General features: G+C 38.8%; 39 non-coding genes across 39 annotated transcripts; all 39 read right to left on the minus strand.

Moving 5' to 3' along the window:
* Positions 1–320: 320 nt before the first annotated feature.
* Positions 321–434, minus strand: LOC114436918 (U5 spliceosomal RNA). The gene has a single exon (XR_003670806.1). It is a non-coding gene; the product is annotated as a U5 spliceosomal RNA (small nuclear RNA).
* A 637-nt stretch (positions 435–1071) lies between these two features.
* Positions 1072–1185, minus strand: LOC114436955 (U5 spliceosomal RNA). Its single transcript, XR_003670840.1, has one exon. It is a non-coding gene; the product is annotated as a U5 spliceosomal RNA (small nuclear RNA).
* Positions 1186–1822: 637 nt separating this feature from the next.
* LOC114436931 (U5 spliceosomal RNA) lies at positions 1823–1936 on the minus strand. The gene has a single exon (XR_003670818.1). It is a non-coding gene; the product is annotated as a U5 spliceosomal RNA (small nuclear RNA).
* Positions 1937–2465: 529 nt separating this feature from the next.
* LOC114436930 (U5 spliceosomal RNA) lies at positions 2466–2579 on the minus strand. Its single transcript, XR_003670817.1, has one exon. It is a non-coding gene; the product is annotated as a U5 spliceosomal RNA (small nuclear RNA).
* Positions 2580–3218: 639 nt separating this feature from the next.
* LOC114436929 (U5 spliceosomal RNA) lies at positions 3219–3332 on the minus strand. Its single transcript, XR_003670816.1, has one exon. It is a non-coding gene; the product is annotated as a U5 spliceosomal RNA (small nuclear RNA).
* A 528-nt stretch (positions 3333–3860) lies between these two features.
* LOC114436917 (U5 spliceosomal RNA) lies at positions 3861–3973 on the minus strand. The gene has a single exon (XR_003670805.1). It is a non-coding gene; the product is annotated as a U5 spliceosomal RNA (small nuclear RNA).
* Positions 3974–4500: 527 nt separating this feature from the next.
* On the minus strand, positions 4501–4613 carry LOC114436885 (U5 spliceosomal RNA). Its single transcript, XR_003670774.1, has one exon. It is a non-coding gene; the product is annotated as a U5 spliceosomal RNA (small nuclear RNA).
* A 640-nt stretch (positions 4614–5253) lies between these two features.
* On the minus strand, positions 5254–5367 carry LOC114436925 (U5 spliceosomal RNA). Its single transcript, XR_003670812.1, has one exon. It is a non-coding gene; the product is annotated as a U5 spliceosomal RNA (small nuclear RNA).
* Positions 5368–5895: 528 nt separating this feature from the next.
* Positions 5896–6008, minus strand: LOC114436886 (U5 spliceosomal RNA). Its single transcript, XR_003670775.1, has one exon. It is a non-coding gene; the product is annotated as a U5 spliceosomal RNA (small nuclear RNA).
* Positions 6009–6538: 530 nt separating this feature from the next.
* On the minus strand, positions 6539–6651 carry LOC114436887 (U5 spliceosomal RNA). Its single transcript, XR_003670776.1, has one exon. It is a non-coding gene; the product is annotated as a U5 spliceosomal RNA (small nuclear RNA).
* Positions 6652–7289: 638 nt separating this feature from the next.
* Positions 7290–7403, minus strand: LOC114436919 (U5 spliceosomal RNA). The gene has a single exon (XR_003670807.1). It is a non-coding gene; the product is annotated as a U5 spliceosomal RNA (small nuclear RNA).
* A 529-nt stretch (positions 7404–7932) lies between these two features.
* On the minus strand, positions 7933–8046 carry LOC114436942 (U5 spliceosomal RNA). The gene has a single exon (XR_003670828.1). It is a non-coding gene; the product is annotated as a U5 spliceosomal RNA (small nuclear RNA).
* Positions 8047–8683: 637 nt separating this feature from the next.
* On the minus strand, positions 8684–8797 carry LOC114436956 (U5 spliceosomal RNA). Its single transcript, XR_003670841.1, has one exon. It is a non-coding gene; the product is annotated as a U5 spliceosomal RNA (small nuclear RNA).
* Positions 8798–9434: 637 nt separating this feature from the next.
* LOC114436892 (U5 spliceosomal RNA) lies at positions 9435–9548 on the minus strand. Its single transcript, XR_003670781.1, has one exon. It is a non-coding gene; the product is annotated as a U5 spliceosomal RNA (small nuclear RNA).
* A 639-nt stretch (positions 9549–10187) lies between these two features.
* On the minus strand, positions 10188–10301 carry LOC114436870 (U5 spliceosomal RNA). The gene has a single exon (XR_003670759.1). It is a non-coding gene; the product is annotated as a U5 spliceosomal RNA (small nuclear RNA).
* Positions 10302–10829: 528 nt separating this feature from the next.
* LOC114436947 (U5 spliceosomal RNA) lies at positions 10830–10943 on the minus strand. The gene has a single exon (XR_003670833.1). It is a non-coding gene; the product is annotated as a U5 spliceosomal RNA (small nuclear RNA).
* Positions 10944–11472: 529 nt separating this feature from the next.
* On the minus strand, positions 11473–11585 carry LOC114436873 (U5 spliceosomal RNA). Its single transcript, XR_003670762.1, has one exon. It is a non-coding gene; the product is annotated as a U5 spliceosomal RNA (small nuclear RNA).
* Positions 11586–12223: 638 nt separating this feature from the next.
* Positions 12224–12336, minus strand: LOC114436888 (U5 spliceosomal RNA). Its single transcript, XR_003670777.1, has one exon. It is a non-coding gene; the product is annotated as a U5 spliceosomal RNA (small nuclear RNA).
* Positions 12337–12866: 530 nt separating this feature from the next.
* On the minus strand, positions 12867–12979 carry LOC114436923 (U5 spliceosomal RNA). The gene has a single exon (XR_003670810.1). It is a non-coding gene; the product is annotated as a U5 spliceosomal RNA (small nuclear RNA).
* Positions 12980–13507: 528 nt separating this feature from the next.
* LOC114436884 (U5 spliceosomal RNA) lies at positions 13508–13620 on the minus strand. The gene has a single exon (XR_003670773.1). It is a non-coding gene; the product is annotated as a U5 spliceosomal RNA (small nuclear RNA).
* A 640-nt stretch (positions 13621–14260) lies between these two features.
* On the minus strand, positions 14261–14373 carry LOC114436911 (U5 spliceosomal RNA). Its single transcript, XR_003670799.1, has one exon. It is a non-coding gene; the product is annotated as a U5 spliceosomal RNA (small nuclear RNA).
* Positions 14374–14903: 530 nt separating this feature from the next.
* LOC114436975 (U5 spliceosomal RNA) lies at positions 14904–15016 on the minus strand. Its single transcript, XR_003670858.1, has one exon. It is a non-coding gene; the product is annotated as a U5 spliceosomal RNA (small nuclear RNA).
* A 640-nt stretch (positions 15017–15656) lies between these two features.
* LOC114436871 (U5 spliceosomal RNA) lies at positions 15657–15770 on the minus strand. The gene has a single exon (XR_003670760.1). It is a non-coding gene; the product is annotated as a U5 spliceosomal RNA (small nuclear RNA).
* A 528-nt stretch (positions 15771–16298) lies between these two features.
* LOC114436948 (U5 spliceosomal RNA) lies at positions 16299–16412 on the minus strand. The gene has a single exon (XR_003670834.1). It is a non-coding gene; the product is annotated as a U5 spliceosomal RNA (small nuclear RNA).
* A 529-nt stretch (positions 16413–16941) lies between these two features.
* Positions 16942–17056, minus strand: LOC114436976 (U5 spliceosomal RNA). Its single transcript, XR_003670859.1, has one exon. It is a non-coding gene; the product is annotated as a U5 spliceosomal RNA (small nuclear RNA).
* A 639-nt stretch (positions 17057–17695) lies between these two features.
* Positions 17696–17809, minus strand: LOC114436872 (U5 spliceosomal RNA). Its single transcript, XR_003670761.1, has one exon. It is a non-coding gene; the product is annotated as a U5 spliceosomal RNA (small nuclear RNA).
* A 528-nt stretch (positions 17810–18337) lies between these two features.
* LOC114436927 (U5 spliceosomal RNA) lies at positions 18338–18450 on the minus strand. Its single transcript, XR_003670814.1, has one exon. It is a non-coding gene; the product is annotated as a U5 spliceosomal RNA (small nuclear RNA).
* A 530-nt stretch (positions 18451–18980) lies between these two features.
* On the minus strand, positions 18981–19093 carry LOC114436889 (U5 spliceosomal RNA). The gene has a single exon (XR_003670778.1). It is a non-coding gene; the product is annotated as a U5 spliceosomal RNA (small nuclear RNA).
* A 640-nt stretch (positions 19094–19733) lies between these two features.
* Positions 19734–19847, minus strand: LOC114436874 (U5 spliceosomal RNA). Its single transcript, XR_003670763.1, has one exon. It is a non-coding gene; the product is annotated as a U5 spliceosomal RNA (small nuclear RNA).
* A 528-nt stretch (positions 19848–20375) lies between these two features.
* Positions 20376–20488, minus strand: LOC114436890 (U5 spliceosomal RNA). The gene has a single exon (XR_003670779.1). It is a non-coding gene; the product is annotated as a U5 spliceosomal RNA (small nuclear RNA).
* Positions 20489–21126: 638 nt separating this feature from the next.
* LOC114436934 (U5 spliceosomal RNA) lies at positions 21127–21239 on the minus strand. The gene has a single exon (XR_003670821.1). It is a non-coding gene; the product is annotated as a U5 spliceosomal RNA (small nuclear RNA).
* A 638-nt stretch (positions 21240–21877) lies between these two features.
* On the minus strand, positions 21878–21991 carry LOC114436875 (U5 spliceosomal RNA). The gene has a single exon (XR_003670764.1). It is a non-coding gene; the product is annotated as a U5 spliceosomal RNA (small nuclear RNA).
* A 530-nt stretch (positions 21992–22521) lies between these two features.
* LOC114436912 (U5 spliceosomal RNA) lies at positions 22522–22634 on the minus strand. Its single transcript, XR_003670800.1, has one exon. It is a non-coding gene; the product is annotated as a U5 spliceosomal RNA (small nuclear RNA).
* Positions 22635–23274: 640 nt separating this feature from the next.
* On the minus strand, positions 23275–23388 carry LOC114436876 (U5 spliceosomal RNA). Its single transcript, XR_003670765.1, has one exon. It is a non-coding gene; the product is annotated as a U5 spliceosomal RNA (small nuclear RNA).
* A 528-nt stretch (positions 23389–23916) lies between these two features.
* On the minus strand, positions 23917–24030 carry LOC114436950 (U5 spliceosomal RNA). Its single transcript, XR_003670836.1, has one exon. It is a non-coding gene; the product is annotated as a U5 spliceosomal RNA (small nuclear RNA).
* Positions 24031–24559: 529 nt separating this feature from the next.
* Positions 24560–24672, minus strand: LOC114436895 (U5 spliceosomal RNA). Its single transcript, XR_003670784.1, has one exon. It is a non-coding gene; the product is annotated as a U5 spliceosomal RNA (small nuclear RNA).
* A 640-nt stretch (positions 24673–25312) lies between these two features.
* Positions 25313–25426, minus strand: LOC114436926 (U5 spliceosomal RNA). Its single transcript, XR_003670813.1, has one exon. It is a non-coding gene; the product is annotated as a U5 spliceosomal RNA (small nuclear RNA).
* A 528-nt stretch (positions 25427–25954) lies between these two features.
* On the minus strand, positions 25955–26068 carry LOC114436951 (U5 spliceosomal RNA). The gene has a single exon (XR_003670837.1). It is a non-coding gene; the product is annotated as a U5 spliceosomal RNA (small nuclear RNA).
* Positions 26069–26597: 529 nt separating this feature from the next.
* On the minus strand, positions 26598–26711 carry LOC114436952 (U5 spliceosomal RNA). The gene has a single exon (XR_003670838.1). It is a non-coding gene; the product is annotated as a U5 spliceosomal RNA (small nuclear RNA).
* Positions 26712–27147: the final 436 nt, after the last annotated feature.

Consider the following 27147-nt stretch of genomic DNA (forward strand, 5'->3'; position numbering starts at 1 on the left):
GAGACGAATCATCATCTCTGACAGGTTGTCTCCCAGTAAATTGAGTGTCCATGTAAATGCAATATATGGAACAGGCCTCTAACATTGCCTGGTTCCTCAAAGCACACTGATGGGTCTGAACCACAAACACACTGACTGAATCCAGCTGAGATGGATCATGTGACCTGACAGAATCCAAAACAAATGCAAAGTAATCTTTGTGCAACATGACACAGTGTTCTCTCACCTACTGCAAATCCTCACAGATTGATTACTGCAGGGCATATCGACATGTGCTCTAAAGACCACTCATGTTCTGTTTGTTCTTAAACCCGTCAGAAACCCCACACAGATGCAGGGCATCAAAAATTGGAATAAACTCTTGTTGTTCCCCTCCACGGAAATCTTTAGTAAAAGGCGAAAGATTTATACGATATGAAGAGAAACAAGAGTGATATTGTTTCTGCTGCCATCAAGAGGTCGGCCATTTTGGAAACAAGTACCTCACCTATGGTTTAATGTGGGAGAAAATGTTCAAATGTGTGTTGTTTTCATTATTCATTCTATGAATGTGATACTTTATTGTGTTCATTGTAAATCTTTCACCACTAGATGTCACTAAAATGAAGTTTTGGATGAATGAACCCATACTCGGCCAACTGATGAAGTGCTTCGATACTGCTTCATTGCTTCATTTGCACATAACTAGTCATGGGCTAACCTCATCCAATCAGATTACTTTTAGCTGTCCTCACAGCAGCATAAAATATGCCCATATTTGCCAGCAGATCCTCTCAAATCAGTTATTGGTCTGAATCAAATTCTACACAACTGTGCTAAAAGAGTCAACATTTTCTAATTTACTACACACAGCCAGAGCAGCGTGCGCACCTTTAACAGCATGTTCAGATTACAGCTTTTAAGAGACTACAGAAAAGTCCACACAAATGCAGCTACTGAACAACATCTGTGCACATCAGCACAGTGTTCGCATGTTCAGCAGCAGGGACAAACAAATGACAGGTAGGACCTCTTTCTGTGATACTAGACTATAAAAAACCAAGATCAAAATTTTTCTTAAACCCATCAGAAACCCCACACAGATGCAGGGTATCAAAAATTGAAACAAACTCTTGTTGTTCCCCTCCACGGAAATCTTTAGTAAAAGGCGAAAGATTTATACGATATGAAGAGAAACAAGAGTGATATTGTTTCTGCTGCTATCAAGAGGTCGGCCATTTTGGAAACAAGTACCTCACCTATGGTTTAATGTGGGAGAAAATGTTCAAATGTATGTTGTTTTCAGTATTCATTTTATGAATGTGATACTTTACTGTGTTCATTGTAAATCTTTCACCACTAGAAGTCACTAAAATGAAGTTTTGGATGAATGAACCCATACTCGGCCAACTGATGAAGTGGTTCGATACTGCTTCATTGCTTCATTTGCACATAACTAGTCATGGGCTAACCTCATCCAATCAGATTACTTTTAGCTGTCCTCACAGCAGCATAAAATATGCCCATATTTGCCAGCAGATCCTCTCAAATCAGTTATTGGTCTGAATCAAATTCTACACAACTGTGCTAAAAGAGTCAACATTTTCTAATTTACTACACACAGCCAGAGCAGCGTGCGCACCTTTAACAGCATGTTCAGATTACAGCTTTTAAGAGACTACAGAAAAGTCCACACAAATGCAGCTACTGAACAACATCTGTGCACATCAGCACAGTGTTCGCATGTTCAGCAGCAGGGACAAAAAAATGACAGGTAGGACCTCTTTCTGTGATACTAGACTATAAAAAACCAAGATCAACATTTTTCTTAAACCCATCAGAAACCCCACACAGATGCAGGGCATCAAAAATTGGAACAAACTCTTGTTGTTCCCCTCCACGGAAATCTTTAGTAAAAGGAGAAAGATTTATACGACATGAAGAGAAACAAGAGTGATATTGTTTCTGTTGCCATGAAGAGGTCGGCTATTTTCGAAACAAGTACCTCACCTATGGTTAGAAACAAATGTCCAAATGTGTTGATGCTTTTAAAAAAATCTAACGATACAGAATATTTTGTAATATAGAATATTCTAGTGATAAGTATTAGATGACATTTTGTAATAACATTCTCACTTTACTGTGTTTTTATAACTTGAAAGTGATGAGACGAATCATCATCTCTGACAGGTTGTCTCCCAGTAAATTGAGCGTCCATGTAAATGCAATATATGGAACAGGCCTCTAACATTGCCTGGTTCCTCAAAGCACACTGATGGGTCTGAACCACAAACACACTGACTGAATCCAGCTGCGATGGATCATGTGACCTGACAGAATCCAAAACAAATGCAAAGTAATCTTTGCGCAACATGACACAGTGTTCTCTCACCTGCTGCAAATCCTCACAGATTGATTACTGCAGGGCATATCGACATGTGCTCTAAAGACCAGTCATGTTCTGTTTGTTCTTAAACCCGTCAGAAACCCCACACAGATGCAGGGCATCAAAAATTGGAATAAACTCTTGTTGTTCCCCTCCACGGAAATCTTTAGTAAAAGGCGAAAGATTTATACGATATGAAGAGAAACAAGAGTGATATTGTTTCTGCTGCCATCAAGAGGTCGGCCATTTTGGAAACAAGTACCTCACCTATGGTTTAATGTGGGAGAAAATGTTCAAATGTGTGTTGTTTTCATTATTCATTCTATGAATGTGATACTTTATTGTGTTCATTGTAAATCTTTCACCACTAGATGTCACTAAAATGAAGTTTTGGATGAATGAACCCATACTCGGCCAACTGATGAAGTGCTTCGATACTGCTTCATTGCTTCATTTGCACATAACTAGTCATGGGCTAACCTCATCCAATCAGATTACTTTTAGCTGTCCTCACAGCAGCATAAAATATGCCCATATTTGCCAGCAGATCCTCTCAAATCAGTTATTGGTCTGAATCAAATTCTACACAACTGTGCTAAAAGAGTCAACATTTTCTAATTTACTACACACAGCCAGAGCAGCGTGCGCACCTTTAACAGCATGTTCAGATTACAGCTTTTAAGAGACTACAGAAAAGTCCCCACAAATGCAGCTACTGAACAACATCTGTGCACATCAGCACAGTGTTCGCATGTTCAGCAGCAGGGACAAAAAAATGACAGGTAGGACCTCTTTCTGTGATACTAGACTATAAACAAAACCAAGATCAACATTTTTCTTAAACCCATCAGAAACCCCACACAGATGCAGGGCATCAAAAATTGGAACAAACTCTTGTTGTTGCCCTCCACGGAAATCTTTAGTAAAAGGCGAAAGATTTATACGATATGAAGAGAACCAAGAGTGATATTGTTTCTGCTGCTATCAAGAGGTCGGCCATTTTGGAAACAAGTACCTCACCTATGGTTAGAAACAAATGTCCAAATGTGTTGATGCTTTTAAAAAATCTAACGATACAGAATATTTTGTAATATAGAATATTCTAGTGAAAAGTATTAGATGACATTTTGTAATAACATTCTCACTTTACTGTGTTTTTATAACTTGAAAGTGATGAGACGAATCATCATCTCTGACAGGTTGTCTCCCAGTAAATTGAGTGTCCATGTAAATGCAATATATGGAACAGGCCTCTAACATTGCCTGGTTCCTCAAAGCACACTGATGGGTCTGAACCCCAAACACACTGACTGAATCCAGCTGCGACGGATCATGTGACCTGACAGAATCCAAAACAAATGCAAAGTAATCTTTGTGCAACATGACACAGTGTTCTCTCACCTACTGCAAATCCTCACAGATTGATTACTGCAGGGCATATCGACATGTGCTCTAAAGACCAGTCATGTTCTGTTTGTTCTTAAACCCGTCAGAAACCCCACACAGATGCAGGGCATCAAAAATTGGAATAAACTCTTGTTGTTCCCCTCCACGGAAATCTTTAGTAAAAGGCGAAAGATTTATACGATATGAAGAAAAACAAGAGCGATATTGTTTCTGCTGCCATCAAGAGGTCGGCCATTTTGGAAACAAGTACCTCACCTATGGTTAGAAACAAATGTCCAAATGTGTTGATGCTTTTAAAAAAATCTAACGATACAGAATATTTTGTAATATAGAATATTCTAGTGAAAAGTATTAGATGACATTTTGTAATAACATTCTCACTTTACTGTGTTTTTATAACTTGAAAGTGATGAGACGAATCATCATCTCTGACAGGTTGTCTCCCAGTAAATTGAGTGTCCATGTAAATGCAATATATGGAACAGGCCTCTAACATTGCCTGGTTCCTCAAAGCACACTGATGGGTCTGAACCCCAAACACACTGACTGAATCGTGCTGAGATGGATCATGTGACCTGACAGAATCCAAAACAAATGCAAAGTAATCTTGCAACATGACACAGTGTTCTCTCACCTACTGCAAATCCTCACAGATTGATTACTGCAGGGCATATCGACATGTGCTCTAAAGACCAGTCATGTTCTGTTTGTTCTTAAACCCGTCAGAAACCCCACACAGATGCAGGGCATCAAAAATTGGAATAAACTCTTGTTGTTCCCCTCCACGGAAATCTTTAGTAAAAGGCGAAAGATTTATACGATATGAAGAGAAACAAGAGCGATATTGTTTCTGCTGCCATCAAGAGGTCTGCCATTTTGGAAACAAGTACCTCACCTATGGTTTAATGTGGGAGAAAATGTTCAAATGTGTGTTGTTTTCAGTATTCATTCTATGAATGTGATACTTTACTGTGTTCATTGTAAATCTTTCACCACTAGAAGTCACTAAAATGAAGTTTTGGATGAATGAACCCATACTCGGCCAACTGATGAAGTGCTTCGATACTGCTTCATTGCTTCATTTGCACATAACTAGTCATGGGCTAACCTCATCCAATCAGATTACTTTTAGCTGTCCTCACAGCAGCATAAAATATGCCCATATTTGCCAGCAGATCCTCTCAAATCAGTTATTGGTCTGAATCAAATTCTACACAACTGTGCTAAAAGAGTCAACATTTTCTAATTTACTACACACAGCCAGAGCAGCGTGCGCACCTTTAACAGCATGTTCAGATTACAGCTTTTAAGAGACTACAGAAAAGTCCCCACAAATGCAGCTACTGAACAACATCTGTGCACATCAGCACAGTGTTCGCATGTTCAGCAGCAGGGACAAAAAAATGACAGGTAGGACCTCTTTCTGTGATACTAGACTATAAACAAAACCAAGATCAACATTTTTCTTAAACCCATCAGAAACCCCACACAGATGCAGGGCATCAAAAATTGGAACAAACTCTTGTTGTTCCCCTCCACGGAAATCTTTAGTAAAAGGCGAAAGATTTATACGATATGAAGAGAACCAAGAGTGATATTGTTTCTGCTGCTATCAAGAGGTCGGCCATTTTGGAAACAAGTACCTCACCTATGGTTAGAAACAAATGTCCAAATGTGTTGATGCTTTTAAAAAATCTAATGATACAGAATATTTTGTAATATAGAATATTCTAGTGATAAGTATTAGATGACATTTTGTAATAACATTCTCACTTTACTGTGTTTTTATAACTTGAAAGTGATGAGAAGAATCATCATCTCTGACAGGTTGTCTCCCAGTAAATTGAGTGTCCATGTAAATGCAATATATGGAACAGGCCTCTAACATTGCCTGGTTCCTCAAAGCACACTGATGGGTCTGAACCCCAAACACACTGACTGAATCCAGCTGCGACGGATCATGTGACCTGACAGAATCCAAAACAAATGCAAAGTAATCTTTGTGCAACATGACACAGTGTTCTCTCACCTACTGCAAATCCTCACAGATTGATTAGTGCAGGGCATATCGACATGTGCTCTAAAGACCAGTCATGTTCTGTTTGTTCTTAAACCCGTCAGAAACCCCACACAGATGCAGGGCATCAAAAATTGGAATAAACTCTTGTTGTTCCCCTCCACGGAAATCTTTAGTAAAAGGCGAAAGATTTATACGATATGAAGAGAAACAAGAGCGATATTGTTTCTGCTGCCATCAAGAGGTCGGCCATTTTGGAAACAAGTACCTCACCTATGGTTAGAAACAAATGTCCAAATGTGTTGATGCTTTTAAAAAAATCTAACGATACAGAATATTTTGTAATATAGAATATTCTAGTGAAAAGTATTAGATGACATTTTGTAATAACATTCTCACTTTACTGTGTTTTTATAACTTGAAAGTGATGAGACGAATCATCATCTCTGACAGGTTGTCTCCCAGTAAATTGAGTGTCCATGTAAATGCAATATATGGAAAAGGCCTCTAACATTGCCTGGTTCCTCAAAGCACACTGATGGGTCTGAACCCCAAACACACTGACTGAATCGTGCTGAGATGGATCATGTGACCTGACAGAATCCAAAACAAATGCAAAGTAATCTTTGTGCAACATGACACAGTGTTCTCTCACCTACTGCAAATCCTCACAGATTGATTACTGCAGGGCATATCGACATGTGCTCTAAAGACCAGTCATGTTCTGTTTGTTCTTAAACCCGTCAGAAACCCCACACAGATGCAGGGCATCAAAAATTGGAATAAACTCTTGTTGTTCCCCTCCACGGAAATCTTTAGTAAAAGGCGAAAGATTTATACGATATGAAGAGAAACAAGAGCGATATTGTTTCTGCTGCCATCAAGAGGTCTGCCATTTTGGAAACAAGTACCTCACCTATGGTTTAATGTGGGAGAAAATGTTCAAATGTGTGTTGTTTTCAGTATTCATTCTATGAATGTGATACTTTACTGTGTTCATTGTAAATCTTTCACCACTAGAAGTCACTAAAATGAAGTTTTGGATGAATGAACCCATACTCGGCCAACTGATGAAGTGCTTAGATACTGCTTCATTGCTTCATTTGCACATAACTAGTCATGGGCTAACCTCATCCAATCAGATTACTTTTAGCTGTCCTCACAGCAGCATAAAATATGCCCATATTTGCCAGCAGATCCTTTCAAATCAGTTATTGGTCTGAATCAAATTCTACACAACTGTGCTAAAAGAGTCAACATTTTCTAATTTACTACACACAGCCAGAGCAGCGTGCGCACCTTTAACAGCATGTTCAGATTACAGCTTTTAAGAGACTACAGAAAAGTCCACACAAATGCAGCTACTGAACAACATCTGTGCACATCAGCACAGTGTTCGCATGTTCAGCAGCAGGGACAAACAAATGACAGGTAGGACCTCTTTCTGTGATACTAGACTATAAAAAACCAAGATCAAAATTTTTCTTAAACCCATCAGAAACCCCACACAGATGCAGGGTATCAAAAATTGAAACAAACTCTTGTTGTTCCCCCCCACGGAAATCTTTAGTAAAAGGCGAAAGATTTATACGATATGAAGAGAAACAAGAGCGATATTGTTTCTGCTGCCATCAAGAGGTCGGCCATTTTGGAAACAAGTACCTCACCTATGGTTAGAAACAAATGTCCAAATGTGTTGATGCTTTTAAAAAAATCTAACGATACAGAATATTTTGTAATATAGAATATTCTAGTGAAAAGTATTAGATGACATTTTGTAATAACATTCTCACTTTACTGTGTTTTTATAACTTGAAAGTGATGAGACGAATCATCATCTCTGACAGGTTGTCTCCCAGTAAATTGAGTGTCCATGTAAATGCAATATATGGAACAGGCCTCTAATATTGCCTGGTTCCTCAAAGCACACTGATGGGTCTGAACCACAAACACACTGACTGAATCCTGCTGAGATGGATCATGTGACCTGACAGAATCCAAAACAAATGCAAAGTAATCTTTGTGCAACATGACACAGTGTTCTCTCACCTACTGCAAATCCTCACAGATTGATTACTGCAGGGCATATCGACATGTGCTCTAAAGACCAGTCATGTTCTGTTTGTTCTTAAACCCGTCAGAAACCCCACACAGATGCAGGGCATCAAAAATTGGAATAAACTCTTGTTGTTCCCCTCCACGGAAATCTTTAGTAAAAGGCGAAAGATTTATACGATATGAAGAGAAACAAGAGTGATATTGTTTCTGCTGCCATCAAGAGGTCGGCCATTTTGGAAACAAGTACCTCACCTATGGTTTAATGTGGGAGAAAATGTTCAAATGTGTGTTGTTTTCATTATTCATTCTATGAATGTGATACTTTATTGTGTTCATTGTAAATCTTTCACCACTAGATGTCACTAAAATGAAGTTTTGGATGAATGAACCCATACTCGGCCAACTGATGAAGTGCTTCGATACTGCTTCATTGCTTCATTTGCACATAACTAGTCATGGGCTAACCTCATCCAATCAGATTACTTTTAGCTGTCCTCACAGCAGCATAAAATATGCCCATATTTGCCAGCAGATCCTCTCAAATCAGTTATTGGTCTGAATCAAATTCTACACAACTGTGCTAAAAGAGTCAACATTTTCTAATTTACTACACACAGCCAGAGCAGCGTGCGCACCTTTAACAGCATGTTCAGATTACAGCTTTTAAGAGACTACAGAAAAGTCCACACAAATGCAGCTACTGAACAACATCTGTGCACATCAGCACAGTGTTCGCATGTTCAGCAGCAGGGACAAACAAATGACAGGTAGGACCTCTTTCTGTGATACTAGACTATAAAAAACCAAGATCAAAATTTTTCTTAAACCCATCAGAAACCCCACACAGATGCAGGGTATCAAAAATTGAAACAAACTCTTGTTGTTCCCCTCCACGGAAATCTTTAGTAAAAGGCGAAAGATTTATACGATATGAAGAGAAACAAGAGTGATATTGTTTCTGCTGCTATCAAGAGGTCGGCCATTTTGGAAACAAGTACCTCACCTATGGTTTAATGTGGGAGAAAATGTTCAAATGTATGTTGTTTTCAGTATTCATTCTATGAATGTGATACTTTACTGTGTTCATTGTAAATCTTTCACCACTAGAAGTCACTAAAATGAAGTTTTGGATGAATGAACCCATACTCGGCCAACTGATGAAGTGGTTCGATACTGCTTCATTGCTTCATTTGCACATAACTAGTCATGGGCTAACCTCATCCAATCAGATTACTTTTAGCTGTCCTCACAGCAGCATAAAATATGCCCATATTTGCCAGCAGATCCTCTCAAATCAGTTATTGGTCTGAATCAAATTCTACACAACTGTGCTAAAAGAGTCAACATTTTCTAATTTACTACACACAGCCAGAGCAGCGTGCGCACCTTTAACAGCATGTTCAGATTACAGCTTTTAAGAGACTACAGAAAAGTCCACACAAATGCAGCTACTGAACAACATCTGTGCACATCAGCACAGTGTTCGCATGTTCAGCAGCAGGGACAAAAAAATGACAGGTAGGACCTCTTTCTGTGATACTAGACTATAAAAAACCAAGATCAACATTTTTCTTAAACCCATCAGAAACCCCACACAGATGCAGGGCATCAAAAATTGGAACAAACTCTTGTTGTTCCCCTCCACGGAAATCTTTAGTAAAAGGCGAAAGATTTATACGATATGAAGAGAAACAAGAGTGGTATTGTTTCTGCTGCCATCAAGAGGTCTGCCATTTTGGAAACAAGTACCTCACCTATGGTTTAATGTGGGAGAAAATGTTCAAATGTATGTTGTTTTCAGTATTCATTCTATGAATGTGATACTTTACTGTGTTCATTGTAAATCTTTCACCACTAGAAGTCACTAAAATGAAGTTTTGGATGAATGAACCCATACTCGGCCAACTGATGAAGTGCTTCGATACTGCTTCATTGCTTCATTTGCACATAACTAGTCATGGGCTAACCTCATCCAATCAGATTACTTTTAGCTGTCCTCACAGCAGCATAAAATGTGCCCATATTTGCCAGCAGATCCTCTCAAATCAGTTATTGGTCTGAACCAAATTCTACACAACTGTGCTAAAAGAGTCAACATTTTCTAATTTACTACACACAGCCAGAGCAGCGTGCGCACCTTTAACAGCATGTTCAGATTACAGCTTTTAAGAGACTACAGAAAAGTCCCCACAAATGCAGCTACTGAACAACATCTGTGCACATCAGCACAGTGTTCGCATGTTCAGCAGCAGGGACAAAAAAATGACAGGTAGGACCTCTTTCTGTGATACTAGACTATAAACAAAACCAAGATCAACATTTTTCTTAAACCCATCAGAAACCCCACACAGATGCAGGGCATCAAAAATTGGAACAAACTCTTGTTGTTCCCCTCCACGGAAATCTTTAGTAAAAGGCGAAAGATTTATACGATATGAAGAGAAACAAGAGTGATATTGTTTCTGCTGCTATCAAGAGGTCGGCCATTTTGGAAACAAGTACCTCACCTATGGTTAGAAACAAATGTCCAAATGTGTTGATGCTTTTAAAAAATCTAATGATACAGAATATTTTGTAATATAGAATATTCTAGTGATAAGTATTAGATGACATTTTGTAATAACATTCTCACTTTACTGTGTTTTTATAACTTGAAAGTGATGAGAAGAATCATCATCTCTGACAGGTTGTCTCCCAGTAAATTGAGTGTCCATGTAAATGCAATATATGGAACAGGCCTCTAACATTGCCTGGTTCCTCAAAGCACACTGATGGGTCTGAACCCCAAACACACTGACTGAATCCAGCTGCGACGGATCATGTGACCTGACAGAATCCAAAACAAATGCAAAGTAATCTTTGTGCAACATGACACAGTGTTCTCTCACCTACTGCAAATCCTCACAGATTGATTACTGCAGGGCATATCGACATGTGCTCTAAAGACCAGTCATGTTCTGTTTGTTCTTAAACCCGTCAGAAACCCCACACAGATGCAGGGCATCAAAAATTGGAATAAACTCTTGTTGTTCCCCTCCACGGAAATCTTTAGTAAAAGGCGAAAGATTTATACGATATGAAGAGAAACAAGAGTGATATTGTTTCTGCTGCCATCAAGAGGTCGGCCATTTTGGAAACAAGTACCTCACCTATGGTTAGAAACAAATGTCCAAATGTGTTGATGCTTTTAAAAAAATCTAACGATACAGAATATTTTGTAATATAGAATATTCTAGTGAAAAGTATTAGATGACATTTTGTAATAACATTCTCACTTTACTGTGTTTTTATAACTTGAAAGTGATGAGACGAATCATCATCTCTGACAGGTTGTCTCCCAGTAAATTGAGTGTCCATGTAAATGCAATATATGGAACAGGCCTCTAACATTGCCTGGTTCCTCAAAGCACACTGATGGGTCTGAACCCCAAACACACTGACTGAATCGTGCTGAGATGGATCATGTGACCTGACAGAATCCAAAACAAATGCAAAGTAATCTTTGTGCAACATGACACAGTGTTCTCTCACCTACTGCAAATCCTCACAGATTGATTACTGCAGGGCATATCGACATGTGCTCTAAAGACCAGTCATGTTCTGTTTGTTCTTAAACCCGTCAGAAACCCCACACAGATGCAGGGCATCAAAAATTGGAATAAACTCTTGTTGTTCCTCTCCACGGAAATCTTTAGTAAAAGGCGAAAGATTTATACGATATGAAGAGAAACAAGAGCGATATTGTTTCTGCTGCCATCAAGAGGTCTGCCATTTTGGAAACAAGTACCTCACCTATGGTTTAATGTGGGAGAAAATGTTCAAATGTGTGTTGTTTTCAGTATTCATTCTATGAATGTGATACTTTACTGTGTTCATTGTAAATCTTTCACCACTAGAAGTCACTAAAATGAAGTTTTGGATGAATGAACCCATACTCGGCCAACTGATGAAGTGCTTCGATACTGCTTCATTGCTTCATTTGCACATAACTAGTCATGGGCTAACCTCATCCAATCAGATTACTTTTAGCTGTCCTCACAGCAGCATAAAATATGCCCATATTTGCCAGCAGATCCTCTCAAATCAGTTATTGGTCTGAATCAAATTCTACACAACTGTGCTAAAAGAGTCAACATTTTCTAATTTACTACACACAGCCAGAGCAGCGTGCGCACCTTTAACAGCATGTTCAGATTACAGCTTTTAAGAGACTACAGAAAAGTCCCCACAAATGCAGCTACTGAACAACATCTGTGCACATCAGCACAGTGTTCGCATGTTCAGCAGCAGGGACAAAAAAATGACAGGTAGGACCTCTTTCTGTGATACTAGACTATAAAAAACCAAGATCAACATTTTTCTTAAACCCATCAGAAACCCCACACAGATGCAGGGCATCAAAAATTGGAATAAACTCTTGTTGTTCCCCTCCACGGAAATCTTTAGTAAAAGGCGAAAGATTTATACGATATGAAGAGAAACAAGAGCGATATTGTTTCTGCTGCCATCAAGAGGTCGGCCATTTTGGAAACAAGTACCTCACCTATGGTTAGAAACAAATGTCCAAATGTGTTGATGCTTTTAAAAAAATCTAACGATACAGAATATTTTGTAATATAGAATATTCTAGTGAAAAGTATTAGATGACATTTTGTAATAACATTCTCACTTTACTGTGTTTTTATAACTTGAAAGTGATGAGACGAATCATCATCTCTGACAGGTTGTCTCCCAGTAAATTGAGTGTCCATGTAAATGCAATATATGGAACAGGCCTCTAACATTGCCTGGTTCCTCAAAGCACACTGATGGGTCTGAACCCCAAACACACTGACTGAATCGTGCTGAGATGGATCATGTGACCTGACAGAATCCAAAACAAATGCAAAGTAATCTTTGTGCAACATGACACAGTGTTCTCTCACCTACTGCAAATCCTCACAGATTGATTACTGCAGGGCATATCGACATGTGCTCTAAAGACCAGTCATGTTCTGTTTGTTCTTAAACCCGACAGAAACCCCACACAGATGCAGGGCATCAAAAATTGGAACAAACTCTTGTTGCTCCCCTCCACGGAAATCTTTAGTAAAAGGCGAAAGATTTATACGATATGAAGAGAAACAAGAGCGATATTGTTTCTGCTGCCATCAAGAGGTCGGCCATTTTGGAAACAAGTACCTCACCTATGGTTAGAAACAAATGTCCAAATGTGTTGATGCTTTTAAAAAAATCTAACGATACAGAATATTTTGTAATATAGAATATTCTAGTGAAAAGTATTAGATGACATTTTGTAATAACATTCTCACTTTACTGTGTTTTTATAACTTGAAAGCGATGAGACGAATCATCATCTCTGACAGGTTGTCTCCCAGTAAATTGAGTGTCCATGTAAATGCAATATATGGAACAGGCCTCTAACATTGCCTGGTTCCTCAAAGCGCACTGATGGGTCTGAACTACAAACACTGACTGAATCCAGCTGCGATGGATCATGTGACCTGACAGAATCCAAAACAAACGCAAAGTAATCTTTGTGCAACATGACACAGTGTTCTCTCACCTGCTGCAAATCCTCACAGATTGATTACTGCAGGGCATATCGACATGTGCTCTAAAGACCAGTCATGTTCTGTTTGTTCTTAAACCCGTCAGAAACCCCACACAGATGCAGGGCATCAAAAATTGGAATAAACTCTTGTTGTTCCTCTCCACGGAAATCTTTAGTAAAAGGCGAAAGATTTATACGATATGAAGAGAAACAAGAGCGATATTGTTTCTGCTGCCATCAAGAGGTCTGCCATTTTGGAAACAAGTACCTCACCTATGGTTTAATGTGGGAGAAAATGTTCAAATGTGTGTTGTTTTCAGTATTCATTCTATGAATGTGATACTTTACTGTGTTCATTGTAAATCTTTCACCACTAGAAGTCACTAAAATGAAGTTTTGGATGAATGAACCCATACTCGGCCAACTGATGAAGTGCTTCGATACTGCTTCATTGCTTCATTTGCACATAACTAGTCATGGGCTAACCTCATCCAATCAGATTACTTTTAGCTGTCCTCACAGCAGCATAAAATATGCCCATATTTGCCAGCAGATCCTCTCAAATCAGTTATTGGTCTGAATCAAATTCTACACAACTGTGCTAAAAGAGTCAACATTTTCTAATTTACTACACACAGCCAGAGCAGCGTGCGCACCTTTAACAGCATGTTCAGATTACAGCTTTTAAGAGACTACAGAAAAGTCCACACAAATGCAGCTACTGAACAACATCTGTGCACATCAGCACAGTGTTCGCATGTTCAGCAGCAGGGACAAAAAAATGACAGGTAGGACCTCTTTCTGTGATACTAGACTATAAACAAAACCAAGATCAACATTTTTCTTAAACCCATCAGAAACCCCACACAGATGCAGGGCATCAAAAATTGGAACAAACTCTTGTTGTTCCCCTCCACGGAAATCTTTAGTAAAAGGCGAAAGATTTATACGATATGAAGAGAAACAAGAGCGATATTGTTTCTGCTGCCATCAAGAGGTCGGCCATTTTGGAAACAAGTACCTCACCTATGGTTAGAAACAAATGTCCAAATGTGTTGATGCTTTTAAAAAAATCTAACGATACAGAATATTTTGTAATATAGAATATTCTAGTGAAAAGTATTAGATGACATTTTGTAATAACATTCTCACTTTACTGTGTTTTTATAACTTGAAAGTGATGAGACGAATCATCATCTCTGACAGGTTGTCTCCCAGTAAATTGAGTGTCCATGTAAATGCAATATATGGAACAGGCCTCTAACATTGCCTGGTTCCTCAAAGCACACTGATGGGTCTGAACCCCAAACACACTGACTGAATCGTGCTGAGATGGATCATGTGACCTGACAGAATCCAAAACAAATGCAAAGTAATCTTTGTGCAACATGACACAGTGTTCTCTCACCTACTGCAAATCCTCACAGATTGATTACTGCAGGGCATATCGACATGTGCTCTAAAGACCAGTCATGTTCTGTTTGTTCTTAAACCCGTCAGAAACCCCACACAAATGCAGGGCATCAAAAATTGGAATAAACTCTTGTTGTTCCCCTCCACGGAAATCTTTAGTAAAAGGCGAAAGATTTATACGATATGAAGAGAAACAAGAGCGATATTGTTTCTGCTGCCATCAAGAGGTCTGCCATTTTGGAAACAAGTACCTCACCTATGGTTTAATGTGGGAGAAAATGTTCAAATGTGTGTTGTTTTCAGTATTCATTCTATGAATGTGATACTTTACTGTGTTCATTGTAAATCTTTCACCACTAGAAGTCACTAAAATGAAGTTTTGGATGAATGAACCCATACTCGGCCAACTGATGAAGTGCTTCGATACTGCTTCATTGCTTCATTTGCACATAACTAGTCATGGGCTAACCTCATCCAATCAGATTACTTTTAGCTGTCCTCACAGCAGCATAAAATATGCCCATATTTGCCAGCAGATCCTCTCAAATCAGTTATTGGTCTGAATCAAATTCTACACAACTGTGCTAAAAGAGTCAACATTTTCTAATTTACTACACACAGCCAGAGCAGCGTGCGCACCTTTAACAGCATGTTCAGATTACAGCTTTTAAGAGACTACAGAAAAGTCCCCACAAATGCAGCTACTGAACAACATCTGTGCACATCAGCACAGTGTTCGCATGTTCAGCAGCAGGGACAAAAAAATGACAGGTAGGACCTCTTTCTGTGATACTAGACTATAAACAAAACCAAGATCAACATTTTTCTTAAACCCATCAGAAACCCCACACAGATGCAGGGCATCAAAAATTGGAACAAACTCTTGTTGTTCCCCTCCACGGAAATCTTTAGTAAAAGGCGAAAGATTTATACGATATGAAGAGAAACAAGAGTGATATTGTTTCTGCTGCTATCAAGAGGTCGGCCATTTTGGAAACAAGTACCTCACCTATGGTTAGAAACAAATGTCCAAATGTGTTGATGCTTTTAAAAAATCTAATGATACAGAATATTTTGTAATATAGAATATTCTAGTGATAAGTATTAGATGACATTTTGTAATAACATTCTCACTTTACTGTGTTTTTATAACTTGAAAGTGATGAGAAGAATCATCATCTCTGACAGGTTGTCTCCCAGTAAATTGAGTGTCCATGTAAATGCAATATATGGAACAGGCCTCTAACATTGCCTGGTTCCTCAAAGCACACTGATGGGTCTGAACCCCAAACACACTGACTGAATCCAGCTGCGACGGATCATGTGACCTGACAGAATCCAAAACAAATGCAAAGTAATCTTTGTGCAACATGACACAGTGTTCTCTCACCTACTGCAAATCCTCACAGATTGATTACTGCAGGGCATATCGACATGTGCTCTAAAGACCAGTCATGTTCTGTTTGTTCTTAAACCCGTCAGAAACCCCACACAGATGCAGGGCATCAAAAATTGGAATAAACTCTTGTTGTTCCCCTCCACGGAAATCTTTAGTAAAAGGCGAAAGATTTATACGATATGAAGAGAAACAAGAGTGATATTGTTTCTGCTGCCATCAAGAGGTCGGCCATTTTGGAAACAAGTACCTCACCTATGGTTAGAAACAAATGTCCAAATGTGTTGATGCTTTTAAAAAAATCTAACGATACAGAATATTTTGTAATATAGAATATTCTAGTGAAAAGTATTAGATGACATTTTGTAATAACATTCTCACTTTACTGTGTTTTTATAACTTGAAAGTGATGAGAAGAATCATCATCTCTGACAGGTTGTCTCCCAGTAAATTGAGTGTCCATGTAAATGCAATATATGGAACAGGCCTCTAACATTGCCTGGTTCCTCAAAGCACACTGATGGGTCTGAACCCCAAACACACTGACTGAATCGTGCTGAGATGGATCATGTGACCTGACAGAATCCAAAACAAATGCAAAGTAATCTTTGTGCAACATGACACAGTGTTCTCTCACCTACTGCAAATCCTCACAGATTGATTAGTGCAGGGCATATCGACATGTGCTCTAAAGACCAGTCATGTTCTGTTTGTTCTTAAACCCGTCAGAAACCCCACACAGATGCAGGGCATCAAAAATTGGAATAAACTCTTGTTGTTCCCTCTCCACGGAAATCTTTAGTAAAAGGCGAAAGATTTATACGATATGAAGAGAAACAAGAGCGATATTGTTTCTGCTGCCATCAAGAGGTCGGCCATTTTGGAAACAAGTACCTCACCTATGGTTTAATGTGGGAGAAAATGTTCAAATGTATGTTGTTTTCAGTATTCATTCTATGAATGTGATACTTTACTGTGTTCATTGTAAATCTTTCACCACTAGAAGTCACTAAAATGAAGTTTTGGATGAATGAACCCATACTCGGCCAACTGATGAAGTGCTTCGATACTGCTTCATTGCTTCATTTGCACATAACTAGTCATGGGCTAACCTCATCCAATCAGATTACTTTTAGCTGTCCTCACAGCAGCATAAAATATGCCCATATTTGCCAGCAGATCCTCTCAAATCAGTTATTGGTCTGAATCAAATTCTACACAACTGTGCTAAAAGAGTCAACATTTTCTAATTTACTACACACAGCCAGAGCAGCGTGCGCACCTTTAACAGCATGTTCAGATTACAGCTTTTAAGAGACTACAGAAAAGTCCCCACAAATGCAGCTACTGAACAACATCTGTGCACATCAGCACAGTGTTCGCATGTTCAGCAGCAGGGACAAAAAAATGACAGGTAGGACCTCTTTCTGTGATACTAGACTATAAACAAAACCAAGATCAACATTTTTCTTAAACCCATCAGAAACCCCACACAGATGCAGGGCATCAAAAATTGGAACAAACTCTTGTTGTTCCCCTCCACGGAAATCTTTAGTAAAAGGCGAAAGATTTATACGATATGAAGAGAAACAAGAGTGATATTGTTTCTGCTGCTATCAAGAGGTCGGCCATTTTGGAAACAAGTACCTCACCTATGGTTAGAAACAAATGTCCAAATGTGTTGATGCTTTTAAAAAATCTAATGATACAGAATATTTTGTAATATAGAATATTCTAGTGATAAGTATTAGATGACATTTTGTAATAACATTCTCACTTTACTGTGTTTTTATAACTTGAAAGTGATGAGACGAATCATCATCTCTGACAGGTTGTCTCCCAGTAAATTGAGTGTCCATGTAAATGCAATATATGGAACAGGCCTCTAACATTGCCTGGTTCCTCAAAGCACACTGATGGGTCTGAACCCCAAACACACTGACTGAATCCAGCTGCGACGGATCATGTGACCTGACAGAATCCAAAACAAATGCAAAGTAATCTTTGTGCAACATGACACAGTGTTCTCTCACCTACTGCAAATCCTCACAGATTGATTACTGCAGGGCATATCGACATGTGCTCTAAAGACCAGTCATGTTCTGTTTGTTCTTAAACCCGTCAGAAACCCCACACAGATGCAGGGCATCAAAAATTGGAATAAACTCTTGTTGTTCACCTCCACGGAAATCTTTAGTAAAAGGCGAAAGATTTATACGATATGAAGAGAAACAAGAGCGATATTGTTTCTGCTGCCATCAAGAGGTCGGCCATTTTGGAAACAAGTACCTCACCTATGGTTAGAAACAAATGTCCAAATGTGTTGATGCTTTTAAAAAAATCTAACGATACAGAATATTTTGTAATATAGAATATTCTAGTGAAAAGTATTAGATGACATTTTGTAATAACATTCTCACTTTACTGTGTTTTTATAACTTGAAAGTGATGAGACGAATCATCATCTCTGACAGGTTGTCTCCCAGTAAATTGAGTGTCCATGTAAATGCAATATATGGAACAGGCCTCTAACATTGCCTGGTTCCTCAAAGCACACTGATGGGTCTGAACCCCAAACACACTGACTGAATCGTGCTGAGATGGATCATGTGACCTGACAGAATCCAAAACAAATGCAAAGTAATCTTTGTGCAACATGACACAGTGTTCTCTCACCTACTGCAAATCCTCACAGATTGATTACTGCAGGGCATATCGACATGTGCTCTAAAGACCAGTCATGTTCTGTTTGTTCTTAAACCCGTCAGAAACCCCACACAGATGCAGGGCATCAAAAATTGGAATAAACTCTTGTTGTTCCCCTCCACGGAAATCTTTAGTAAAAGGCGAAAGATTTATACGATATGAAGAGAAACAAGAGCGATATTGTTTCTGCTGCCATCAAGAGGTCTGCCATTTTGGAAACAAGTACCTCACCTATGGTTTAATGTGGGAGAAAATGTTCAAATGTGTGTTGTTTTCAGTATTCATTCTATGAATGTGATACTTTACTGTGTTCATTGTAAATCTTTCACCACTAGAAGTCACTAAAATGAAGTTTTGGATGAATGAACCCATACTCGGCCAACTGATGAAGTGCTTCGATACTGCTTCATTGCTTCATTTGCACATAACTAGTCATGGGCTAACCTCATCCAATCAGATTACTTTTAGCTGTCCTCACAGCAGCATAAAATATGCCCATATTTGCCAGCAGATCCTCTCAAATCAGTTATTGGTCTGAATCAAATTCTACACAACTGTGCTAAAAGAGTCAACATTTTCTAATTTACTACACACAGCCAGAGCAGCGTGCGCACCTTTAACAGCATGTTCAGATTACAGCTTTTAAGAGACTACAGAAAAGTCCCCACAAATGCAGCTACTGAACAACATCTGTGCACATCAGCACAGTGTTCGCATGTTCAGCAGCAGGGACAAAAAAATGACAGGTAGGACCTCTTTCTGTGATACTAGACTATAAACAAAACCAAGATCAACATTTTTCTTAAACCCATCAGAAACCCCACACAGATGCAGGGCATCAAAAATTGGAACAAACTCTTGTTGTTCCCCTCCACGGAAATCTTTAGTAAAAGGCGAAAGATTTATACGATATGAAGAGAAACAAGAGTGATATTGTTTCTGCTGCCATCAAGAGGTCGGCCATTTTGGAAACAAGTACCTCACCTATGGTTAGAAACAAATGTCCAAATGTGTTGATGCTTTTAAAAAATCTAACGATACAGAATATTTTGTAATATAGAATATTCTAGTGAAAAGTATTAGATGACATTTTGTAATAACATTCTCACTTTACTGTGTTTTTATAACTTGAAAGTGATGAGACGAATCATCATCTCTGACAGGTTGTCTCCCAGTAAATTGAGTGTCCATGTAAATGCAATATATGGAACAGGCCTCTAACATTGCCTGGTTCCTCAAAGCACACTGATGGGTCTGAACCCCAAACACACTGACTGAATCGTGCTGAGATGGATCATGTGACCTGACAGAATCCAAAACAAATGCAAAGTAATCTTTGTGCAACATGACACAGTGTTCTCTCACCTACTGCAAATCCTCACAGATTGATTACTGCAGGGCATATCGACATGTGCTCTAAAGACCAGTCATGTTCTGTTTGTTCTTAAACCCGTCAGAAACCCCACACAGATGCAGGGCATCAAAAATTGGAATAAACTCTTGTTGTTCCCCTCCACGGAAATCTTTAGTAAAAGGCGAAAGATTTATACGATATGAAGAGAAACAAGAGCGATATTGTTTCTGCTGCCATCAAGAGGTCGGCCATTTTGGAAACAAGTACCTCACCTATGGTTTAATGTGGGAGAAAATGTTCAAATGTGTGTTGTTTTCAGTATTCATTCTATGAATGTGATACTTTACTGTGTTCATTGTAAATCTTTCACCACTAGAAGTCACTAAAATGAAGTTTTGGATGAATGAACCCATACTCGGCCAACTGATGAAGTGCTTCGATACTGCTTCATTGCTTCATTTGCACATAACTAGTCATGGGCTAACCTCATCCAATCAGATTACTTTTAGCTGTCCTCACAGCAGCATAAAATATGCCCATATTTGCCAGCAGATCCTCTCAAATCAGTTATTGGTCTGAATCAAATTCTACACAACTGTGCTAAAAGAGTCAACATTTTCTAATTTACTACACACAGCCAGAGCAGCGTGCGCACCTTTAACAGCATGTTCAGATTACAGCTTTTAAGAGACTACAGAAAAGTCCACACAAATGCAGCTACTGAACAACATCTGTGCACATCAGCACAGTGTTCGCATGTTCAGCAGCAGGGACAAACAAATGACAGGTAGGACCTCTTTCTGTGATACTAGACTATAAAAAACCAAGATCAAAATTTTTCTTAAACCCATCAGAAACCCCACACAGATGCAGGGTATCAAAAATTGAAACAAACTCTTGTTGTTCCCCTCCACGGAAATCTTTAGTAAAAGGCGAAGATTTATACGATATGAAGAGAAACAAGAGTGATATTGTTTCTGCTGCTATCAAGAGGTCGGCCATTTTGGAAACAAGTACCTCACCTATGGTTTAATGTGGGAGAAAATGTTCAAATGTATGTTGTTTTCAGTATTCATTCTATGAATGTGATACTTTACTGTGTTCATTGTAAATCTTTCACCACTAGAAGTCACTAAAATGAAGTTTTGGATGAATGAACCCATACTCGGCCAACTGATGAAGTGGTTCGATACTGCTTCATTGCTTCATTTGCACATAACTAGTCATGGGCTAACCTCATCCAATCAGATTACTTTTAGCTGTCCTCACAGCAGCATAAAATATGCCCATATTTGCCAGCAGATCCTCTCAAATCAGTTATTGGTCTGAATCAAATTCTACACAACTGTGCTAAAAGAGTCAACATTTTCTAATTTACTACACACAGCCAGAGCAGCGTGCGCACCTTTAACAGCATGTTCAGATTACAGCTTTTAAGAGACTACAGAAAAGTCCCCACAAATGCAGCTACTGAACAACATCTGTGCACATCAGCACAGTGTTCGCATGTTCAGCAGCAGGGACAAAAAAATGACAGGTAGGACCTCTTTCTGTGATACTAGACTATAAACAAACCAAGATCAACATTTTTCTTAAACCCATCAGAAACCCCACACAGATGCAGGGCATCAAAAATTGGAACAAACTCTTGTTGTTCCCCTCCACGGAAATCTTTAGTAAAAGGCGAAAGATTTATACGATATGAAGAGAAACAAGAGTGATATTGTTTCTGCTGCCATCAAGAGGTCGGCCATTTTGGAAACAAGTACCTCACCTATGGTTAGAAACAAATGTCCAAATGTGTTGATGCTTTTAAAAAAATCTAACGATACAGAATATTTTGTAATATAGAATATTCTAGTGATAAGTATTAGATGACATTTTGTAATAACATTCTCACTTTACTGTGTTTTTATAACTTGAAAGTGATGAGACGAATCATCATCTCTGACAGGTTGTCTCCCAGTAAATTGAGTGTCCATGTAAATGCAATATATGGAACAGGCCTCTAACATTGCCTGGTTCCTCAAAGCACACTGATGGGTCTGAACCCCAAACACACTGACTGAATCCGTGCTGAGATGGATCATGTGACCTGACAGAATCCAAAACAAATGCAAAGTAATCTTTGTGCAACATGACACAGTGTTCTCTCACCTACTGCAAATCCTCACAGATTGATTACTGCAGGGCATATCGACATGTGCTCTAAAGACCAGTCATGTTCTGTTTGTTCTTAAACCCGTCAGAAACCCCACACAGATGCAGGGCATCAAAAATTGGAACAAACTCTTGTTGTTCCCCTCCACGGAAATCTTTAGTAAAAGGCGAAAGATTTATACGATATGAAGAGAAACAAGAGCGATATTGTTTCTGCTGCCATCAAGAGGTCTGCCATTTTGGAAACAAGTACCTCACCTATGGTTTAATGTGGGAGAAAATGTTCAAATGTGTGTTGTTTTCAGTATTCATTCTATGAATGTGATACTTTACTGTGTTCATTGTAAATCTTTCACCACTAGAAGTCACTAAAATGAAGTTTTGGATGAATGAACCCATACTCGGCCAACTGATGAAGTGCTTCGATACTGCTTCATTGCTTCATTTGCACATAACTAGTCATGGGCTAACCTCATCCAATCAGATTACTTTTAGCTGTCCTCACAGCAGCATAAAATATGCCCATATTTGCCAGCAGATCCTCTCAAATCAGTTATTGGTCTGAATCAAATTCTACACAACTGTGCTAAAAGAGTCAACATTTTCTAATTTACTACACACAGCCAGAGCAGCGTGCGCACCTTTAACAGCATGTTCAGATTACAGCTTTTAAGAGACTACAGAAAAGTCCCCACAAATGCAGCTACTGAACAACATCTGTGCACATCAGCACAGTGTTCGCATGTTCAGCAGCAGGGACAAAAAAATGACAGGTAGGACCTCTTTCTGTGATACTAGACTATAAACAAAACCAAGATCAACATTTTTCTTAAACCCATCAGAAACCCCACACAGATGCAGGGCATCAAAAATTGGAACAAACTCTTGTTGTTCCCCTCCACGGAAATCTTTAGTAAAAGGCGAAAGATTTATACGATATGAAGAGAAACAAGAGTGATATTGTTTCTGCTGCTATCAAGAGGTCGGCCATTTTGGAAACAAGTACCTCACCTATGGTTAGAAACAAATGTCCAAATGTGTTGATGCTTTTAAAAAATCTAATGATACAGAATATTTTGTAATATAGAATATTCTAGTGATAAGTATTAGATGACATTTTGTAATAACATTCTCACTTTACTGTGTTTTTATAACTTGAAAGTGATGAGAAGAATCATCATCTCTGACAGGTTGTCTCCCAGTAAATTGAGTGTCCATGTAAATGCAATATATGGAACAGGCCTCTAACATTGCCTGGTTCCTCAAAGCACACTGATGGGTCTGAACCCCAAACACACTGACTGAATCCAGCTGCGACGGATCATGTGACCTGACAGAATCCAAAACAAATGCAAAGTAATCTTTGTGCAACATGACACAGTGTTCTCTCACCTACTGCAAATCCTCACAGATTGATTACTGCAGGGCATATCGACATGTGCTCTAAAGACCAGTCATGTTCTGTTTGTTCTTAAACCCGTCAGAAACCCCACACAGATGCAGGGCATCAAAAATTGGAATAAACTCTTGTTGTTCCCCTCCACGGAAATCTTTAGTAAAAGGCGAAAGATTTATACGATATGAAGAGAAACAAGAGTGATATTGTTTCTGCTGCCATCAAGAGGTCGGCCATTTTGGAAACAAGTACCTCACCTATGGTTAGAAACAAATGTCCAAATGTGTTGATGCTTTTAAAAAAATCTAACGATACAGAATATTTTGTAATATAGAATATTCTAGTGAAAAGTATTAGATGACATTTTGTAATAACATTCTCACTTTACTGTGTTTTTATAACTTGAAAGTGATGAGACGAATCATCATCTCTGACAGGTTGTCTCCCAGTAAATTGAGTGTCCATGTAAATGCAATATATGGAACAGGCCTCTAACATTGCCTGGTTCCTCAAAGCACACTGATGGGTCTGAACCCCAAACACACTGACTGAATCGTGCTGAGATGGATCATGTGACCTGACAGAATCCAAAACAAATGCAAAGTAATCTTTGTGCAACATGACACAGTGTTCTCTCACCTACTGCAAATCCTCACAGATTGATTACTGCAGGGCATATCGACATGTGCTCTAAAGACCAGTCATGTTCTGTTTGTTCTTAAACCCGTCAGAAACCCCACACAGATGCAGGGCATCAAAAATTGGAATAAACTCTTGTTGTTCCTCTCCACGGAAATCTTTAGTAAAAGGCGAAAGATTTATACGATATGAAGAGAAACAAGAGCGATATTGTTTCTGCTGCCATCAAGAGGTCTGCCATTTTGGAAACAAGTACCTCACCTATGGTTTAATGTGGGAGAAAATGTTCAAATGTGTGTTGTTTTCAGTATTCATTCTATGAATGTGATACTTTACTGTGTTCATTGTAAATCTTTCACCACTAGAAGTCACTAAAATGAAGTTTTGGATGAATGAACCCATACTCGGCCAACTGATGAAGTGCTTCGATACTGCTTCATTGCTTCATTTGCACATAACTAGTCATGGGCTAACCTCATCCAATCAGATTACTTTTAGCTGTCCTCACAGCAGCATAAAATATGCCCATATTTGCCAGCAGATCCTCTCAAATCAGTTATTGGTCTGAATCAAATTCTACACAACTGTGCTAAAAGAGTCAACATTTTCTAATTTACTACACACAGCCAGAGCAGCGTGCGCACCTTTAACAGCATGTTCAGATTACAGCTTTTAAGAGACTACAGAAAAGTCCCCACAAATGCAGCTACTGAACAACATCTGTGCACATCAGCACAGTGTTCGCATGTTCAGCAGCAGGGACAAAAAAATGACAGGTAGGACCTCTTTCTGTGATACTAGACTATAAACAAAACCAAGATCAACATTTTTCTTAAACCCATCAGAAACCCCACACAGATGCAGGGCATCAAAAATTGGAACAAACTCTTGTTGTTCCCCTCCACGGAAATCTTTAGTAAAAGGCGAAAGATTTATACGATATGAAGAGAACCAAGAGTGATATTGTTTCTGCTGCTATCAAGAGGTCGGCCATTTTGGAAACAAGTACCTCACCTATGGTTAGAAACAAATGTCCAAATGTGTTGATGCTTTTAAAAAATCTAATGATACAGAATATTTTGTAATATAGAATATTCTAGTGATAAGTATTAGATGACATTTTGTAATAACATTCTCACTTTACTGTGTTTTTATAACTTGAAAGTGATGAGACGAATCATCATCTCTGACAGGTTGTCTCCCAGTAAATTGAGTGTCCATGTAAATGCAATATATGGAACAGGCCTCTAACATTGCCTGGTTCCTCAAAGCACACTGATGGGTCTGAACCCCAAACACACTGACTGAATCCAGCTGCGACGGATCATGTGACCTGACAGAATCCAAAACAAATGCAAAGTAATCTTTGTGCAACATGACACAGTGTTCTCTCACCTACTGCAAATCCTCACAGATTGATTACTGCAGGGCATATCGACATGTGCTCTAAAGACCAGTCATGTTCTGTTTGTTCTTAAACCCGTCAGAAACCCCACACAGATGCAGGGCATCAAAAATTGGAATAAACTCTTGTTGTTCCCCTCCACGGAAATCTTTAGTAAAAGGCGAAAGATTTATACGATATGAAGAGAAACAAGAGTGATATTGTTTCTGCTGCCATCAAGAGGTCGGCCATTTTGGAAACAAGTACCTCACCTATGGTTAGAAACAAATGTCCAAATGTGTTGATGCTTTTAAAAAAATCTAACGATACAGAATATTTTGTAATATAGAATATTCTAGTGATAAGTATTAGATGACATTTTGTAATAACATTCTCACTTTACTGTGTTTTTATAACTTGAAAGTGATGAGAAGAATCATCATCTCTGACAGGTTGTCTCCCAGTAAATTGAGTGTCCATGTAAATGCAATATATGGAACAGGCCTCTAACATTGCCTGGTTCCTCAAAGCACACTGATGGGTCTGAACCCCAAACACACTGACTGAATCGTGCTGAGATGGATCATGTGACCTGACAGAATCCAAAACAAATGCAAAGTAATCTTTGTGCAACATGACACAGTGTTCTCTCACCTACTGCAAATCCTCACAGATTGATTACTGCAGGGCATATCGACATGTGCTCTAAAGACCAGTCATGTTCTGTTTGTTCTTAAACCCGTCAGAAACCCCACACAGATGCAGGGCATCAAAAATTGGAATAAACTCTTGTTGTTCCCCTCCACGGAAATCTTTAGTAAAAGGCGAAAGATTTATACGATATGAAGAGAAACAAGAGTGATATTGTTTCTGCTGCCATCAAGAGGTCTGCCATTTTGGAAACAAGTACCTCACCTATGGTTTAATGTGGGAGAAAATGTTCAAATGTGTGTTGTTTTCAGTATTCATTCTATGAATGTGATACTTTACTGTGTTCATTGTAAATCTTTCACCACTAGAAGTCACTAAAATGAAGTTTTGGATGAATGAACCCATACTCGGCCAACTGATGAAGTGCTTCGATACTGCTTCATTGCTTCATTTGCACATAACTAGTCATGGGCTAACCTCATCCAATCAGATTACTTTTAGCTGTCCTCACAGCAGCATAAAATATGCCCATATTTGCCAGCAGATCCTCTCAAATCAGTTATTGGTCTGAACCAAATTCTACACAACTGTGCTAAAAGAGTCAACATTTTCTAATTTACTACACACAGCCAGAGCAGCGTGCGCAC

This window comes from Parambassis ranga, chromosome 5, assembly GCF_900634625.1.
Source record: "Parambassis ranga chromosome 5, fParRan2.1, whole genome shotgun sequence".
In the NCBI taxonomy this organism is placed as follows: Eukaryota; Metazoa; Chordata; class Actinopteri; family Ambassidae; genus Parambassis; species Parambassis ranga.